The sequence below is a fragment of the Typopeltis vanoorti genome, chromosome 11 (assembly GCF_054136105.1).
Source record: "Typopeltis vanoorti isolate ZY-2024b chromosome 11, IOZ_Tvanoo_1.0, whole genome shotgun sequence".
NCBI lineage: Eukaryota > Metazoa > Arthropoda > Arachnida > Uropygi > Thelyphonidae > Typopeltis > Typopeltis vanoorti.
This window is the reverse complement of record NC_143559.1, coordinates 57916220-57936877: the sequence shown is the minus strand read 5'-3', so window position 1 is coordinate 57936877 and position 20658 is coordinate 57916220. Positions and strand designations below refer to the sequence as shown.

The window sequence follows — 20658 nt, the reverse complement described above, 5'->3', positions numbered from 1 at the left end:
TGTGGAATCAGTGAGAATGATATCAGTTGGTAAAAAAACATTAGGATAGTAACCACTGCAGATAATATACAGCTATGAGAAATTCAAATGGGTATTTTGAAAGGTTCATAGCATCAATTTTTTTTTTTTAGTTTGTTTCCATTATTTAAATTTATTTACTTTTAAAAAGTACTAGTTTCCCCAAACCTTCAAATAAATCTCACATATAAGTCTCCTAAATAAAAACACTAGTACAAAAAAAGCATTGTGTCATTAATATAAAAATATACAAATACAATTATTTACATAAAACTTGTTTAAAAAGATTTCATGAAGGATACAATTTCTCACTCTCATACGGACAAATTTAACTTCAGGAAAAAAGATTTTCTAACAACTAAACAAAGAAAACAAAATTCTTTGCTAATCCTTTCGAGGAGTAACAACTTTTTAAATTCAATACAATCAGTTCCAAAACACACCTCACTCTTGTTCAAAGTTAACATCATTCTCAAATTTATTCTTTCCTTAAAACTGAAAGAAATATTCTTATCTAGCTCAGATAACTTCAGTGTAAACAACTTGATGATTATTACTACTTTTCTTGAACTCTATGGAGGCAAATGAATCCTTGAAGGTCAATGTGACTCAACACAAATCTATCATATTACTATTTAAACTCATCATTTGCACTTTCATCATCCACTCAGGTAATACAGTCCATGTTCCTACCAACATTACTTTTTACTCTTACTACTTCCTTTTGCAATGTCCAGGGAAAGCTCCTTGTTCTTGATTTTCCCTCATTCTACCATAGGAAAAATCTCCAGTGTGAAAATATATTAACCCTTCAGTAGCTTAAATGTCTCACCTATATCTTCTCCTTTCCTCTTTTCTTTTCTATCCACCAAACTCTGCAGTCTGCATGCCCTCAGTCTATCCTCATAACTAACATTGTACATTTCCTGATATTTTTGTTACCAGTCTCTGCACCCTCTGCAAGATTATCTCATCTCCTTCAAATCCTAGTAGATCTGAGCAGAGAAATCTAGATGTAGTTCTGATCAAAGCTTCATACAATAGGACTAACACTCTTAATCTAGTGGTCAATATCATCCTCATTATTGCAATAATTTTCTGAGATGAATTCATAACCTTTGCAATATTTCCTCTAAACTTCATTTTTTAACCATAATCCCTTGATTCTTTGATGTTTTCAAGTATAACTCTACCAAATGAGTATGAAACATCCCATCTGCAGATCCCAAATTTCAAAACCTAACATTTAGCTGCATTAAACTGAAACTCCATTTGCCTACCTTTTCAGCTTATTCAAATCCTCTTGAAAAGTCAAAACATCAGCACTATTATATCTATCAGAAAGTCAGTTTCCAATCCAATAATCTGATATACAAAATCCATGTGTTGCAAATTCAAAACCGACTTATGTGGCACCTGTCAAATACCTTTGCAAAATCCAAAAAAATGACAGTGCATGACTTACCCTCATGAACTATTCTCATTGCACCCACTTTACATAAGACTGCTAAAACAAGTATCCCTTAACAAATCCATGCTGACATGTATAAATAACATTACACTTATCTCCCCCAATTTCTCCAAAATCTTAACAAATAAAGAAGAAATACAAACTGGCCTATACTTTGCTATTTGCATTCTACCACCACCTTTATGCAATGGCACAATCTTACCCTCCTTCTGCTTTCCAGAAACTTGTCCCATTGCAAAACTTTCATTAAACAACCAGATTCATGGCATGATCAGTTCTGAAGCACATTCCCTTAAAACACTGGCAAACTGTATCTAGTCCCCCATCTTACTGACATCCAGCCTACTCGGTATTCAGAAAACATCATCTTCATTCACTTTCAACACACCACCACTCCTTATTCCTCAAGAAGTAAAACCTGATGTACCAGGATGACACACTAATAAAGTAATCATTAAATAGCTCCTTGGGATTCTTCTTGGATTGCAGCACTAGTCTCATTTCGTATTCTAATTTTTCTCTACATACTGTACTAGTCCACTTCCTAGGTAGAGCCTTATATTCCTCATGCAACTGTTCTCCACCTCTCTTCTTATATGTCTTCCATAATCTCCTTTTTCATTTACAATTCTGTTTAATTTCTCTAGTCATTTATTTGACTCTAAATCGCTTCATCTTCTTCACTTGAGGTATACCATCTGCCATTGATATCAACAATTTTATCTTAAAAATCTTCTATGCATTAATGACCTCCTTTCCTTCTAACTCTTTCATTCATTGTACTGCTGCAAGCTTGCTCCTAAGTCTATCATTGTTGCCTGTAGGCATGCACCAAATATTCAGGTCTGCTTCGGTATAGTCGATTTGGCATTTTTCAGATATTCAGCTTTGGCTGAATCAATAGAAAGATTCGGTATTCAGTCAGCCAAAGCAGAAAAACTCCTGTTATATGCATCATATCAGATGCAACCAATTGGAAAAAAGCCTACCCTTATCTTGTATGACCAAATGAATAGAAGGATTCCTAAGGCTAACAAGTAAACTTATTCTGCAATACAATTTCTCAGAAAAATTCTTTCAGCACTAGCTACCCGCTTAGTCCTCAAGTTTTTTTCAGAAGTCTGAAATATTTATGAAGAAACCAGATGTATGCTATTCTAAAAAATGCTGAAAAATTAATTTTCATGAATTAATTTGATCCCTAATTATTCTCTATGTTTCACAATTTAAAATAAGTTCCCTTAATATTTTTCTTATTTGAAGAAATAAGTGCAATATTTTGTTCATTTTTATGCTGTATTGTTTTTTAAATATGTTCTCTATGAAATTAAATGATAGTTTTATTATATCAAAATGGAGGATATTATGAATCCATCTATATTATTATTAACACTATACCTCCATGGAGTCTAAAGACTCACTGCAGTAAGCAAACAATGTTACACACTGCCCATCAAACCATGCTTTAAACTCATTCAATGAATCTGCATTCATCACAATGTCAGGCAATGCTCCATTGACTAACAACACTTCATGCAAAGAACCGAAACATATGCCCTTGCTCACATCCTCCTTATACAGCTTCCAAGCAAGTACCCTTGTTCAATCTCCTTCTAGAAAAAATTTCTTCCACATTAACCTGGTAATAATCCATTACCAACTTATATGTCTCAATCATATCCCCCTCTCTTATTCCTATTCAAAACTTTGATAACTGCATTTCCTCAATCTGTACTCATTTCCACATCCCAAAGAACAGTTACAACCTAATCTTCTCTGGACTCTTTCCAACATATCATCATGAAAACCAGGAGACCAAATCTGTGTACAATAATCCATGAAGACTGATCAAGAACAAATTTCAAAACCTTACACTTGGAAACACTGAAGTGACTGTTCCATACAATTGACAGCACACCACACTGTTGCCCACTCGTATAATCTATTCAAGTCCTCCTGTAAGGTCACAATTTCTGCTCGATTACTCATCGCTCTCCGAGTTTTGCATCATCTTCAAACAGTTGTGAATCAGTTAAACCAATCCAATAGCATTAATGTACAAATTAAATAACAAAACTAACCCTTGCAGCACACCACTAGTGACTTTCCTCTTTCGAGATCCCCCCCCCCAATACATAACTTGCTCATACCTATGTGATAGTCATTCACATATTCAACTCACTAGTCTATTATCCAATCCCATCTGCTTTGCTTTAGTGACCAACTTGAGGTGCAGTAATCTATCAAAAGACTTTGCAAAATTTAAGCATACCACTATATATATGCATCTCCCCATATACGGTACTAATATACTATAGGTTGATCAACCAACCTGTTATGTATGGGCTCAACATAAAACTCTCCCTTGTCCAATACATTCATCACCTTGTATAGTATGTCAGTTTGTAAAACAGGATCTCCCTTTAACAAACCCATGCTGACAAGCACAAAGAATACTACTGTTATCAACCCACTTTTCCATCCTATCCTATCTCACCAACCTCTTCAATACCTTAACTACAAATCCAGATATACAGATCGCCTATAATTTGTTGCCTTAGCCTTATATGTTATGGCCAAATGTAGAAAGAAAGTGAAGTTTTGAAAATTTACCAGCGAGCTTATCAGAACAAGACCAGAATTGGCTGCACTATTTACACAACATGAACTCTATTCACAACCTGTATATTTACCTTTTATTAATGGAGTGAGTAAGCTTTTCTAGCCTGAAACACCAGGCTTTAAAATTTAATGAGTATTAAAAAAAAGTTTGTAAAATTAATTCAGTATGCTTCAGCCAAATCCATCTTTAAAACATCTCTATTTGCCAATAATTCCACAAATTCCCTCTGCATTAATACTTCTACACTACATGCCTATTTAGAAAAAAGAGATAAGATCTCAGATAACAAAAACTACAGTAAACTTATAGGCAACGGATAAGATATGAAAAAATAAATCAGTGAGTCTCCCCCATAAAGCTGAGATTACTGGAAACATGCATATTCCCAAGTGCTCTCCATGGCTGTGAGTCATGGGTAATGGTCAATGTGAGATGAATATTGCCTTTTGAAAGAACATGTTATAGAAAGATTCTACGAATTGGATGGTTGCAAAAAGCAACAAATGAAAAACGATCATTACTATTATTATTGTGATATCTCCAAGGAGTCCAAAGACTCATCAAGGGAGAATACCTACTCTACAACTCTCTGCCTTCACCACTCAATCCACCAACTAGGACAAACTACAACTACCATCACCATCATCTACACCAATGCCATCTACTGCTCACCACCACTAGTATTTTCACAGATAATTACAAACATCCATGCCCACGACAGGATTCGAACTCATAGCCTTTTGGCTGGAGAGCGGATAGGCTAACCACTTGGCCAACCAGACTGTCAAAGTAAGTATCACAAAGATGCAAAGAAAATCTAATGCACAAAATAATCCAAAAGGAAGCTAAAGTTTTCTGGACATATCTGCAGAATGGATAACAGTAGAAAGATCAAATCCTTGATGCTTGGTACAATGGAAGGTATAAATAGAAAAGGACAGTCAAGGCAAGAGTGGATAGACTGTGAAATAATGGTGTGGAAAGAGTATGTAGGATTTGAGTCACCTGGCAATGGACAGGGAGAAATGGCAAAGAATGATGAAACAAACATCAGATACCAACAAGCATTCGACCCATGGGCAATGATGTTGATGAAATGACTATTCATCCTCCAAGCTAAGACTATATAGTCACTCACCATCTGGAGACAAGTATGGCATCTGTGACAGTCAGATCCTCTGATGTTATGATCAAATTCAAAACTCTTGATCCTCGTGTTCTCTCCACAACATGCTACCTAAGACAGGTGTCCCCTCAAGAAATCCAAAAATTTAGTTTCCTTAGTACTGCATGCTATCTCCTTTGCCCGGCTTATATTGCTACAGTTGAAGCCCCTCCCCCGATTATCCCTTTGCACTTGCCAAGCCGATTTGTCTAAACATTTCCTACTCATCACCATGATCCATAAACCTGAGGAGTGATGCCTTGTTTTATGGAGGGAATCAATCAGTTAAACTTCAAGAAGCCCCCAATAATTAAGGAAGAGTTAACCAAGGGATATCACCTACCCTATAGCACCTGGAGGACTCTGAACTGTCTTAGAGTGGGAGTGTCCAGATACAGAAGTAACCTGATGAAATGGGGTTATGCAGATGATGACAGCTGTGACTGTGGGGACGCCCAAACTGACAAACATCTTTTATGTTGCCCAGATCTAATCGATGTGTGCTCCACGGATGACATTCTGATGGTCAATGACAAAGTGATACAAGCCGCTGTTTTTTTTGGATGGAGAGGATATGATTGGTGTTCCAGACTCAGAAAGTAAAGTAAGTACCATCTATATTCCCGAGTTGATAGCAACATTCCACTAAACTCACACCATATATTCTCTCAAAGTCATTAGTGCTATTTCTGCTGTGATTCTCCACCTTAAGAGCGCATAATTTATCTCTTATCATGAGTAACACTCCGCCACAGCATTTACCTTCTCTATCCTGCTGAAATATTATATACCCTTCATTCTACTATACCTCTCTCAGTTAACCAAGTTTCATTGATCCAACTATTTTTGAAGAGACTGAGTCAAATCAGTGCCATCAACTCATACCCATTATTCCTAATTCTCCTAGCATTTGGATACAGAAAAACCAGTGCACTGCCAGTATTCATGTAGCTATTATTACTCTCTGCATACTCCACCTAGCTCTGCCATAGTGTATACCCTCTCATTTCTGAAGCCAATATCCCAAATACATTATGCCCTTCCATCTCTATTACTGTCAGGATCTCATCCAACCATGTTTCATTATTCTAACAATTTCCCACATTCCAGAACTTTCTTCTCACACATAATCTCATTCATTACACAGTCCAACACAATTTTTGCTGACTTTTATAAGAGACTTATTTTTTTTACTAATTTGGGTGCGCTGATTTCAAATATCAAACCCATTTTTCTCTATCACGTCAGGTTTTTCCTCTATGGCATTTTCTTTTTGCTAATTTGTAAGTTTTTGATAGTTTTAAGAAGGCGGGTACTATTTAGAGGATCAAAAAAAAATCGATTTTTTAATATTATTTTCTGAAAGTATGTACTTTTAAAAATCTGTTCCTAACTTTTTATCAAGAAATTCAAAAAATTCCCCAAGATATAGCCTATTATTCAAAGCGGTGCACAGATCAGAATTGGAGTGCTCACCGCTCTCGCTTGTTAGTAAACAAATAAATGCGTAAGAACCTGCAATGGCACATACTGGCACTTTGAATGTGAGAGAGGCCGATAATTAGATACATAACTACTTAACAATATTCATTAAAAATTACAAGAATATTTATAAAAAAATAACAATTTTACTTACACATGAGTTTCAGGGAATAAATTTTTATTTGTAACAATTTCTGCTGTGTGTTCTGTTTTGGCAATCCCTTTGAATACTCCAACAGTAGTTGGCCATCATGTGAGAATCCCATCTTCCTTGGTACCGATCTTCCATAGTTTTTAAGTCTTGATGAAATCTTTCGCCTTGTTCATTGCTTACAGCACCTAAATTCTCGGGAAATCTATCAAGATGACTGTATAGGAAATGAAGCTTTATGCTCATGTTGCAACCTAGGCGCTGGAAATTTTCAAGCATTTTTTCCACTAGATCTTTGTAATTGCATGCTTTTTTGTTTCCAAGAAAATTATTCGCAACCATCGTAAATGAAGTTCAGGCCTCTTTCTCAATTTCGTTCATAGAGTTGATGAAATTTGGATCTCTCATTAAAGTTCTAATTTGCGGTCCACCAAATACACCGGCTTTAATTTTTTCATAACTAAGTCGTGGAAATTTTTCACATATGTATTGGAAACAGCCACCTTGTAAATCTAAAGCTTTAACATACTACTTCATAAGACCTAGTTTGATGTGTAGAGGTGGAAAAATGATTTTTTCTCTGTTGATTAAAGGTTGATTTATAACATTCTGTTCTCCAACATTTAAGGATATTCTAAGAGGCCAATGTTTCTGACTCCAGTGTTGGTTTCTAGCTCGACTATCCCAGAAGCATAGAAAACACGGAAACTTTGTATATCCTCTTTGAAAGCCAAGTAAAAAGTTCACCATTTTAAGATCCACACAGATGATCCAGTTATGGTTTGTATATTTTAATAACTTCAGAACGTTTTTAATGTCCTCATATGTTTCCTTTAAGTGGACTGAATAGCCAATAGGAATTGAGCCATATACATTCCCATTGTGTAGTAAGACACACTTGAGACTTCTGCTTGAAGTGTCGATAAATAAATGCCGCGTATGCAAAGTACACTTTCTTAACGAAATCAGTGATATTTGTCCTTTGACTGGGGACAGTAAAGCTGCCACAAATGTAGCAGAAGGAATCTACACTATTGACACAATTTCGAGTAGTAGACATGATGTATTTTCTTCACTGCCGACTAACATGCAATTAACAAGACAAAAAAACCAGACTTTATTGAAACGCTATAAGCGCTCATCATACTTCACGATCGATTAACGATTGACTGATTTCGATCGTTCTTTGTCCGCTATGACGCATATAACATTCATTTGTTTTAGGCAGTTGTCATCGCCTACTTTTCATCACCTAAATGTATTAGGTCAGTTATCAGCCTCTCTCGCATTCAAAACGCCAATACGTGCCATTGCAGGTTCTTACACATTTATTCGTTTACTAAACAAGTGAGAGCAGTGAGCGATCCGATTCTGATCTGCGCACCGCTTTGAATAATAGGCTATATCTTCAGGAATTTTTTGAATTTCTTGATAAAAAGCTAGAAACAGATTTTTTAATACATACTTTCAGAAAATAATATTAAAAAATTGATTTTTTTGATCCTCTAAATAGTACTGCCTCCTTAAAACTATCAAAAACTTACAAATTAACAAAAAGAAAATGCCATAGAGGAAAAACCTGACATGATAGAGAAAAATGGGTTTGATATTTGAAATCAGCGCACCCAAATTAGTAAAAAACAAGTGTCAGATCATAATCAGCAGAAAAAAATTTTTTTTTTGTTGGCCAGTGTTATCACTACTCTTCACCTCCACTCTGCACTATCATATGGAGGCAATACACTATCTTCCCTCTGATAAGCTTCTGTTGCACTATCCCTAATGTCAAATCTCAAATCTCTTGCTATATAATTCATGCTACCTCCTTTCATGGTATTCATACCACCCATCAACTCCTCTATATTTTTACCTCGCTTCATTGCCACACTATCATTGCACCCAGGAAGTATTCCTCTGGCACTGTACTCTGTACACATCGAATGTCCATACATAATACTCTGAATAGATTCATTCTTACCTTTCTCTTCCATGTTCCCTCCTTTCCACATTCTCCAATTTCCTCTTTTCCCCTGTCTCTCCCATTCTTTCCATTGCTCTGTCACACCTACTCATTCTCTTCACATTAGCCAATATCTTCAGCCTCCTAATCTCTTCATTGACCCTCCTCAATGCAGTCTTCATGCCTTCTATCTCCTTTCTCAGCAGTCCTATTCCTCTCCCAACACATCCACCTTTCAACTGACACACACATAAGATAAACCATCTCTCTGTCACACAACCCAAGCTCAAATCTACACGTACATCTTTCACATTCTCTTCACTCTCTTACACACTACCGATATCTAGAAATCAGCTCCCACTCATTTCCAAAGCACTGTTGCTGAATCCCAAGATCAAAATGTCTCCTAATGCTTAACACTGCCTGCATATCATACACACACACACACTCATTCCAATTCTTCAATCTGCCAAATTTTTAAACAATGGGATGTGTAAATGCCCACGAATAGTAAGCTACAAGATTCTCAACTATGCTATGAATAATGCAGTCTTTAAGAATATGACTGCAATTGAATACAATACAGAGACAATTTCAGAGATGAAAAACCACACAATTCACACACATCCAAAATCTTTGATTTCAAATAGTGCAAAACTTAAAATCAGTATTGCAGATAAAATAAACACAACAAAATTTTTCTTTACTATTAATATTATCCTAAGACCCCATGAAGTCATACACTCAGCTCATTACACCATGCCTTAAACACATTCAAATTCTCTGCAGACACCACACTCTCTGGCAATGCATTGCAATCATTCACAACTCTCCATGCAAAAAACTTTCTCCTGACTCCCTTGCTCACACCTCCCTTTACCAGATTCCAGGGATGATCTCTTATTCTCTCCCCTGATCTCCCACAATTTTATGAAAAACCTCAACATTAATCCTATAGCAACCCTTTACCAACTTGGTATGTTTATCATATCACACTTCTTCCACCTACCCACTACTCTACAAATTACATTGTCTCAACCTTTCTTCATATTTAACATTCCAGAGATCAGACACTATCAACAAGTTTAACCGTGGCTGTACCAGCCACGTTTAAACTCAGTAGCTCATTTCTTAATTGTGAAAAACAAATATGAACTTCGAATGAATTTCTTTTGCTGTTAAACTTTCTTTTACAAAGAATTTTATGACCTCATGATACTCAATTTATCCATTTCAAGGGATACAGATAACACTTTTGCTTCAGACAGCTGTATAAAACAAACTACTTGATAGAATGACTTGTAATTTCACATGGATGCTTATGACAGATGTACCAACTTACAAAAAAAAATCTTGCCGACAGAGTTGCCATCTATGGTCGAGGCCGAGAACTTTTCAGATCACACACGTATGTGGCTTCATCAAGGCATCATCTCCTTGCTTTTACAAGTCAATGTCTTCTGCATCATTGCCAAAATTTGTTGTGTTGTCCTCTAAATTTTAGATCCTTATCCACAATCACCTCAAGATGCCTTATTTCCTCCACCCTCCAGTAATATATCTGCCCCAAAAGTAAATTCTACATTCCATCATCATTTTCCAAATTTTAAAATTTCACAACATTGAACTGACATCCCACTCTGTTCTGAGTGTTTTTGTGCAGATGTGTGTACCAGTCAATGCCTGAAACTCTGCATTCAACATGTCAGCCGACGAATGGCAGCTTTTACGTATTATCTTTCTTAGCACTCTATGTTACTTTCAGTGAGTGTGGTGGGTCATCTGATGTGGGTGGCACTTGCAGTTAACTCTGTGCTTCCATATCAGTATAGTATCACTCATTGACCTGGGATGGCCTAATTTATCAACAATTTACTGAACAGCAAGGGCTGCAACATGGCATCCTATCACAATGCCACTCAAACTCCATCAGTTTCCTTCATCTCAAATGGACACATTTTACTTAGGAGCATCATATTTCTTCAATTTATATCAGTTAGAAACGTGACTTATTACGTAGCTCGATGAACCTTGCCTATGGGGAAGGGGTGGGGCATTCACTTCTTTCCAAGCAGTGTAAATTATACCCTTCCATCTCTATTACTGTCAGGATCTCATCCAACTATGTTTCATTATTCTAACAACTTCTGGGAGAACAAAATTAATGCAACTATTTCCCTTATTTCTGATAGTTCTCACATTTGTATACAACCATAAAAGTTCATTTCTGGATTTATAACAAGTTTCACTGATTAGATGACTTCTCCATACTCAAACCATTTCTTTTTCTCCCTACTCATCCCAGAAGCCTCTTCAAACCCAACTGTTTTCTCTACATGCCAATCATCCTATTCCCTTGTTGTCTGCAAGACAGCCTTATAAAGAGAGAGAGAGAGATAACTTCCTTATTTTTACTTATTAGTGTGTTTTTCAATATTCAAGTAATCTGTTCAGCTTTTTTTTATCAACTTTTGCAATATGCCCTCTGAATGTTAACTCTTTGTACACCATTATCCCTAAGTCCCTATCCTCATCAATTTCCTGCAAACCAATACTAGCAATATGATACACCATATGCAACCTTTTAAACCCAAAGTACATAAACTTACATTCAAGAACATTAAATTGACAATCATCCTTAGCTCACAATGCCAATTTATTCAAATAGCCATTTAAATATTTGAATTTATTTAAATCATCTTGCAGAATATTTACATCACCTTTATCAACTATTGCTCTCCCCAGTTTTGCATCATCAGCAAACAACTGAATATCCCCTCTTAAATCTTCCCCTATATCAGGGGTCTTCAACCTTTCAGACAGTGTGGGTCGCATTAAAAATTTCAATGAAGCCCACGGGCCATTCAGCTATACTGCGGTATTTAGAACTGTAAGATGCTTTCCAGATTCACAAGGATCATGGCAATGTGAAATAAACCACATTGCCATGATCCACTTCGCACTCTTGGGTCAAAAACTCTTGGAACTGACGATGATTCAATCCTCTTGCTCTAATAATGTTAACAGGTAGTTTTTGCACACAAATTCTCCTGGTGGATTAAACAATGGTAATGGACGAAATATTTTTCTTCTAGTTCCGGTTCTTTCTTTTACAGCGCAACAAATGTTTCATTCTTTCCCACTGCAGGGGAACCATCAATTACTACCCTCGAGGATGGTTAAGCTGAGGTGAAAATGCTGGAGTGTTTTTCTTGGTGGTGTCAAGAATATCAGTGCCTTTCGACGTTCCCTTCATAGGTACAAGCGCTAGCAGTTCTTCTATCTCATTGAATTGTTGATCAATGCCACAGACAAGGATAGTCAGTTGTGCTGTATCCTTCACATCTGTGCTCTCATCTAAAGCAAGTGAATATGATGCAAATTCAGATGACCATTTTTTTAAAGTTCCTTCAATGTCATTGGCAAGTTCTTTGACACATCGTGCTACGGGTACCAGAGACAAACTCAGTTTTTTAAACACTTACGTATTATTTGGGCAAAGAATTTCCCTAGCAGCGATGAGACACTCTTTCACAAACTCGCTGTCCAAGAAGGCTTTTGATTTTTTAGCAATTTTTTCAGCTTTACATAACTTACTTTGATGCACGCTTCACTCTCTTCCCTCTACCTTTTAAACGTACCGTGGTGATATTTTAAATCAGTTTGAAGCTGGTTCACTTTGTCCACATGAAGCCGATCTTGAAAGTGGAAATTGGACGCATGCTTTGTCTCAGTGTTGTTTTACATCGTATTCTTTTGATACTGACAATGACTCAACAAATTAAACACACTGGCTTATCATCAATCGGCACAAAAAAGTACAAATTGGCCCACTTTTCATTAAAAATCCGACAAGAATCACTTGATTTACGCATTTTACTCGTAGATGCCATAGTGATGGAAGGTGAACCCAAAAATTTATCCAAAATGGCCATGTACTGGTTATTATCCACTGAATGTATCTCACACTAATGAAAAAAGTTTGACAATATAAAACTACAATAGTGTAAGATGTCAGCCATAGCCACAATACGCTATGGCTGACACGACAAACCTGTGCACGCTTATATACAAATATCACACTGTTCACGACTGACTGACTGAGGATGAGATCCTCTTGTATTTATATGAAAATAACGAAGTATTGAGAACCGTCGAGATGTATCTGGAATGCATTACACAGCGCACTCAAACGAACTAATGCTTCAGCCATCTACCTGCGATGTTAGGACTAGTACTTAAGTACCACTTGCCATTAGTAGATGACTGAAGAAGCATGTCTTTTTAATATTTATTTTTATAGGATTTTGTGTAAAATATCAAATGCACAGTGTTCCTTGTGAATCTGGAAAGCATCTTACAATTCTAAATACCGCAGTATAGCTTAGTGGCCTCAGGGCTTCATTGAAATTATTTTTTTTTATTTAATCACGTTTTAATATTAAGTAGTTATTTTTTTTCCAAATGGCTGGCGGGCCATGTCAAAGAGTTCAGCAGGCCACAGGTGGCCCGTGCATTGAACACCCCCTGCCCTATGCAACAGATATAAAAATTAAAGAGTAAGTGGCCTTAGCACTAAACCTGGAGGTACTCCACTAGTCACCATCAATCTCCTAGATTCTCCTCCACCATATACTACTCTCTGATGTCTGTCTGTCCGCCATTCCCCTTCCCCCATCCATGCTACTAGCCTCATATCCATTCCAATTTGATCCAGTTTTTGTAATAATTTTCCATGTGGTATTCTGTCAAATTCCTTGGCGACAACAGCAAAGATGCCACTACAACAACAGAAACGGCCCCGAGTCCTGCGCTGCCCACACTCACTTTTCTACAGTGGCGGTAAGGCACCGAGTGTGGCCAGGGATGCTAAGAATCTCGCAGATGAAAACAGGCCGCCTCTTAAATCTATGAAAATGGCAATCGGTACCCTCAATACTCGAACTTTGGCAAGAGACTACAGAATAGATTTATTAATCAAAGAACTAACTAATATCAACTTGGATATCCTGCTAGTGAATGAAACAAAAAGATTGAAAGACCTGACAGCAAGATGGTACAATGGCTCACAGATACTCCTTGGAGCATCCTTAAACAATGGCAAACAAGGCGGAGTGAGTTTCATTGTTAAATCTAAGCTCACCAAGTCGATCCTTTCTTGTAACATATCATGAAGAATAGGTGTACTCATAATTGGAATAGAGAACAATATAACAATATAATTAATATCCTGCTATGCTCCAACATCTGTAGCTGATAATCAAGAAATAGAAAATTTTTACATGAATCTTGAACAGGCATTAAATTATAAGTCAACATACACATTCGTTGGTGGTGGTGACTTTAATGCCAAAATAGGATGTGGAAAAGAAGATGAAAAGTTTATAGGACCACATGGCCTAGGAGAAAGAAATAGAAGAGGAGAGAGATTAGCTGAATTTGCTGCAGCTGAACAACTCTTTATCATGAACACTTTTTTCAACAAACTCCTAGGAAGAAGATGGAATTGGCAATCACCAAATGGAGACATAAAAAATGAAATTGACTACATTTTAACAGACTGTAAAAGACTGGTATAAAATGTTGGTACAATAGGCAAAACATACTTCAACATAGATTCTGACCACAGACTCCTCAGTGCCATTATAACAATAGACCACAAAAAAAAAAAAACATATCAGGGAAACATCAAACCATAAAAGACAACCCAAACAAATAGACTACCACAAGTTCAGGAAGTACATAGGAGAGACTGAATGGACTGTTAAAAACTGTTACATAAATGATGACTTCATTGACTTTATTAATGAATTCAACGAGTGCAAGAAAAAATCAGAAATTCCTGTGAAACAAAAAAAAAAAAAAAAGAGAACGACTCTCACCTCAAACTCTAGAACTACTGAAAAAGAGAAAAGAACTGAAGAAAATTTTCTAGAATACGAAATTATCTGTAAATTACTAAGGAAAAGAATTCCAGAAGACTACAAAGCTTTCAGGATACAAAAATTAAGAGAAGCAGTGTAGGCAAAAACCAGCCTGAAAAAAAAATAGAGAAAGACTTAAATTTTAAATTAAACAGTCAATTCCATCTGCTTTACAGGATCAAAATGGAGAAAAGCATACTAATAGAGAAAGGATACAAGAAATTGGGCAGAATTTTTATAATGATCTCTATGCAACTAAGTGCCAAGTTTCAGAACCTATCATTCCAAAACCAAGCAATATACCAGATGTACTTCCAGAAGAAATAGAACATGCCCTTAAGAAAATGAGTCAAGGAAAAGCCTCAGGACTTGATCATGTTAAGGCTGAAGAAATCCAACAAGGTGGACCAATTATTTTCAAAGCCTTGGCTGCCAGATTCACGTGGTACTTCAAAGAAAGAAAGATTCCAGAGGAATGGAAAACCTCAAAAACCATACTTCTATTCAAAAAAGGGAACAAGGAAGACATAAAAAACTATCGTCCAATCTGTCTACTCTCTCACATATATAAGATCATGAACAGAGTAATACTGAACAGAATCCAAAACACCCTAGAAGACAACTCCAGCAGAGAGCAGGCAGGATTCAGAAGAGGCTTCTCCACAATAGATCATATCCAGGTCATTTCACAACTAACAGAAAAATACAGAGAATACCCAATCCCTCTATGTTTCCTTTTTATTGATTTTAAAAAAGCATTTAATACCATAGAACAAAATCCAGTCATCAGTGCCTTACTGGAAATAAATGTGGATCCTACTTACATCCACATGATAAAAGAAATTAACAAAAATCAGACCACATAAATAACCCTATTTGATCAACCTATAAATAAATATAGTTATAAAGAGAGGGGTCCGTCGAGGTGATGTAATCCCCCCAAATCTATTTACCAGCACTTTAGAATACATTCTGAAAAAAATAGACCTGAAAGGAGGAATAAGCATAGATGGTGAAAAGCTACAAATTCTTATGTTTGCCGATGATCTAGTACTGATATCCCACAACCCAAAAGACCTAGAAGAAATGGGTGAAAAAGTATACACAAACAGCAGTAAGATAGACTTAGAAATGAATCTAGAAAAAACAAAATGGATCAAAAACATCTACACAAGTGACAATCACACTTATGTATTGATAACATCCCTATAGAACAAGTTGACTCATACAAGTACTTAGGACAAACAAAAAAAATTATCTGAAGAACTAGCAAAAAGAAAGAAAGAAAGCTGCATGGCTATCATTCAACAGACTAAAAGAAACACTTACTGATCCAAATCTTGACATCTCTCCGAAGGCAAAACTATTTAATAGTGATATTCTACCATCACTCACATATGGATCAGAAACATGGAACATGAGAAGAAAAGAAGAGACTCTCAGAATAACGCAGCGCACAATAGAACGCAGGATTTGTAACATCAGCAGAATGGAACATGTTAGAAACATGGAACTAAGAAAGAGATCAGGCATAAAAGATGTGGTAACTGCAGTATATAAAAGCAAGATGAGATGGGCAGGTCACATAGCCAGACTCAGGGATAACAGATGGACATATAGAATACTCAACTGGCAACCAAGAATAAAGAGAAAACCAGGAAGACCACCTACAAGATAGGAAGATCCACTAGTGAAATCTATGGGTATAACATGGAAGAGAGAGGCTCAAGATTGAGATCGTTGGAGGCATCTTTGTGACCTGCACTCATGGAGAAATCCTGAATGAAACACGGGTCCATCAAGGTAATTCTGTCAAATTCTTTGGCAAAATCAAGCAGTATCATGATGTAGCAATTACCTTTATCCACTTCTGCTGTCACTTTATTATAAAATGTGAATAACTTACTAAGACAGGACCTACCCTTTAGAATGCTACGATCCCCACTATAGAGTATCGCATCCCTATCCACCCACTGTTGTATTTTACCCTTTACCAACTTTTCAATACTTTAACAACCATTCCTGATATATTAATTAATCTGTAGTTTTCTACCTCTGTCTTGGAGCCGCCTTTATGCATAAGTACTATCTTACCCTCTTACACTCCCTTGAAACCCTGCCAGAGCTGAGACATGGATTGAACAATTTTGTTAGAGACAAAGCCAATTCTCTTGCACATTTATGTAGTAAAAGGACAGATATGCCATCAAGCCCCACTGCCATGTTCACATTCATTTTTTTTTTTCATTTACCTCAATGTTGATATGCATTTCTCCAACATCAGCAACTGTAAAATCACCACCTGGATGATACACCTTTGCACAATGATCTCTCAGCAACTCAACTATTTCTTTTGGTTCAGTCACCTTCCTACCATGAGATTGTTTAAAGTCATTTTACCATAGTCATTTTTCTTCTTACTTGTTACATACCAAAAAAACACTTTGGGGTTTACTTTGGCCTGTTTGGCTTAATTCTCACTCATAGTCTGATTTTCCCTTCCTTACCGTACTAGTCACCCTTCTTGTTTGCACTTTGTACTGCTCACGAGTATGCCGATCACCTTTTTCTTTATATTTCATCCACAATGTTTTCTTCTTTTGCAGCTGTTATATCCCTACTCATCCACTTAATTCCAACTTGGTTTATCCTCCTGACCTTGAGTATGCAAGTCTGATACTGCTACCCTCAAGCAATCTCTGACCACCTGCCATGCAGTACTGTTCCAAGATGACTCCTCAGTCTCTCATAATCACCAGCCTAGGAGTTGAACATAAACCCCTTCTTGAGAGAGAGAGAGAGAGAGAGAGAGAGAGAACTCCACATTTGGCAACTTTCCGGAACAAGACCGCACTGTCACCCTCCCCAATTGGAGGCAATGTCTACCTTGGTTATGGATACATCTTCTGATGCTGTTATCAGATGATCCAACACCCTCGAATCTGTTGTCGTGCCTATAACATGTAATTATCCCTTAGCAACTGTATATCTAACTAAATCCCACTTCCATCTCATCATGCCCCTTCCCCCCCCCCCCAAATCAATGTCCCCATAGTTAATATCTCCCTTAATAATTGTTCAGCCTACACTCATTATGCTAATCTGCCGATACATGGCATCTACATCTTCTATGAACCCCTGGTCTATAGCAGCATCCAACAACATATTTGGCCCCATTTGTCTCTATCTCACACCAGACAGCTTCAAATGAACCATCTCCCTCAGACCTAAAGTCCTCTAACTTCTAATTTTGTTGGTTGTAATTCTTCAGCTATCATCAGAAATACCCCACCTCCTGTCCTGTTCCTTCTATCCTCCCTATATAAAAAAAATACAATATCCTTTACATTCTATCCCTGTAACTATATCATTTTCAGTCAACCAGGTCTCACTGATACCTATAATTTTTAGCCGAGTCGAACTGACCAATGCCAAAATCTCCTTACCTTATTGCATTTATGTACATGCATTCCAACATCCCTTCCACATTAGCTAAACCGACAGTTACCCTTATGTAATGAACAACCCATTCAAACTGGAGACATGAACTCCCATTTGGCATTGCATAATGTTTTAGGGGGACTAGTGAGGGCTATGATCCAGAACTCAGTTAGCATTCTCTTTGACTTTCAGTATAAGTTTGCTAAAACAATTTTCATTTAGTGATCTACTTATGCAACAAAACATAGTAACAAAAGTACTAGGCAAGAGGAAGATGTATGTAAAGTATTACATTTTGCAAAGGATAAATTCCACTTCATAAGTTTGTAATTCAACTGGAATAAATAGAATTAGATAAATTAATGCAATGGATAAGAGTTTAGTGATCAGATAAGTATCAGCAAGTTAGGTATGAGAGAAGGGAGGGGGGAGGAGAGTGTTCTAGAAAAGAAATGTCACTAGTATATCCAAGGGAACTGCATTTTAGGGAATTATGAGGAGCAGAGCAGATGTAGTTTTAGAAAAGTTTTAACACCTGTGTCAGTGGATTTTTTTAATTTGTAAAGCAAAAATGTGATACAACATATACAAACTGGTAGCTAAGGATATGAATAGATTGTATGAATGGAGTTGTCAATTCAATGTTGCAAAATGCAGGTGAAAAAAAGAATTACAGTAGGTTAAGGAGATAACATATTGAGGGCGGGAGGGAAGTGGTGGATAATTTTTTTTTTTTTTTTGGGGGGGGGGGGGGGGGAAGCACATTGTAAAATTGTGAGGATAAACAGATTATGAAACTAACATGGAAGACATCAACATGTGGAAATAAGGAAGTTTAGTTTATATATATATATATATATATATATATATATATATATATATATATATATATATATATATATAAAGTGTCAACCAAGTTACCTATAGATTACTGTGAGAATTTGATCATCTGGTTTTTAAGTGAATGTAGATATGTTACGTGCAAATTATGAAATCGCACAATCCATCAACTGTATAACGTGCTTGTACAGTTTGTGGAATGTGCAGAATTTTGAAATGAGCATTACGTTTTTCTGCTCATTACATGAATTGGGTACAAACAGTAGCAGCACATGATGTACAGAAACTCATGATAAACTGGTGAAGAGCATTTGTTATTGGTTGTTGCTGCAAGTTGCAAGACCCGTGGCTTATATAATATGTGACGATTAGGTTTTGAACAGCATTTATAATATGTGATGATTAGGTTTAAAAGAGCATTTCTTATTGGTCGTTACTGCAAGTTGCCTCTTACATAATGTGACGATTCGTCACTATTAACTTAATAAAGTGATATTTTAGATTTTAAATATCCATATTTGTTAAATTTTAGATCCCTACATCCAAAATGGAAGATTTAGAAAACGCTGTTAGAGAATGTGATATCTTATGGAATAATGAATTCAAACAATATGTCATAAACCTTCTAAATGATAATAGATCTGGCGTTAAAAGAAGTAGACAAGAATATCGTCTTAGAAGTAAGTACGCTATATTATCAAATTTGGCAGGTGTAACGAAAGTAGTGACAAAAAATGGTCGATTTATGAATCCCCTATTTCTATCATTCGTGATATTCATCTCTCTGCTGGTCACAAAGGTGAGACAAAAACCCACAAGAAAATAATGGAAAAGTACAATAACATTCCACGACAAATTGTTTCTGAATTCAAACAATGTGAAAGATGCACAGAGAAACTAAAAAGGAAGGAGACCATTATAGGGATTGTCGTTAGCCTTATTACCGTAAATGACATAAATCAAAGGGTCAGATAGATCCTGTCCCCCCTCCCCAATTCATGAAATGAGCAGAAAACGTAATGCTCATTTCATGAATTGTGCAAAATTCTACACATTCCACGAACTGTACAAGCGCATTATACAGTTCACGGAATGAGCAAAAATGTTGCACATTCCATAAATTGTGCAATTTCATAATCTGCACGCAACAGATATACCAAAAAGTCTAGGAAAGAGTGACTAGAGTGGTTTTTAGCCTGTGGAATGATTGGCTATGAAGAAAGATTGGGAAATACAATTTGAATATCCTCATTGAGACTTAAGTTGGTAAGGGACTGTTACTGGATTAATGTGGAAGATTTTTTCACAGAACTGGGATGGAGAAGATGGGCAGAATAACCAACTAACTTTGGAAGATGCATAAGGAGGATGCAAACAGGATAGTGAGGAGATTTTTGCATTAAGTGGGTATTGAATGGAATGTATTATCTAAGTGTGCAGCAAGTGCAGAAATAGCAAATGAGCTTAAGGTTTGATGAACCAAATGACAGCAAGATCTTCCATGATGAGTCTAAACTCCATGGAGGTCTTATAATAAAGACAAGAATCACTTAAAATCATCTAATATCAAAAAAAGAGCACAA

The 20658-nt window shown here is 36.5% G+C and overlaps 1 protein-coding gene across 1 annotated transcript in view; it reads right to left on the bottom strand.

Annotated features, from left to right (window-relative positions):
• LOC150101607 (uncharacterized) overlaps positions 1-20658 on the bottom strand; it is a 278417-nt gene that overhangs the window by 9436 nt on the left and 248323 nt on the right. The window lies entirely within an intron of this gene.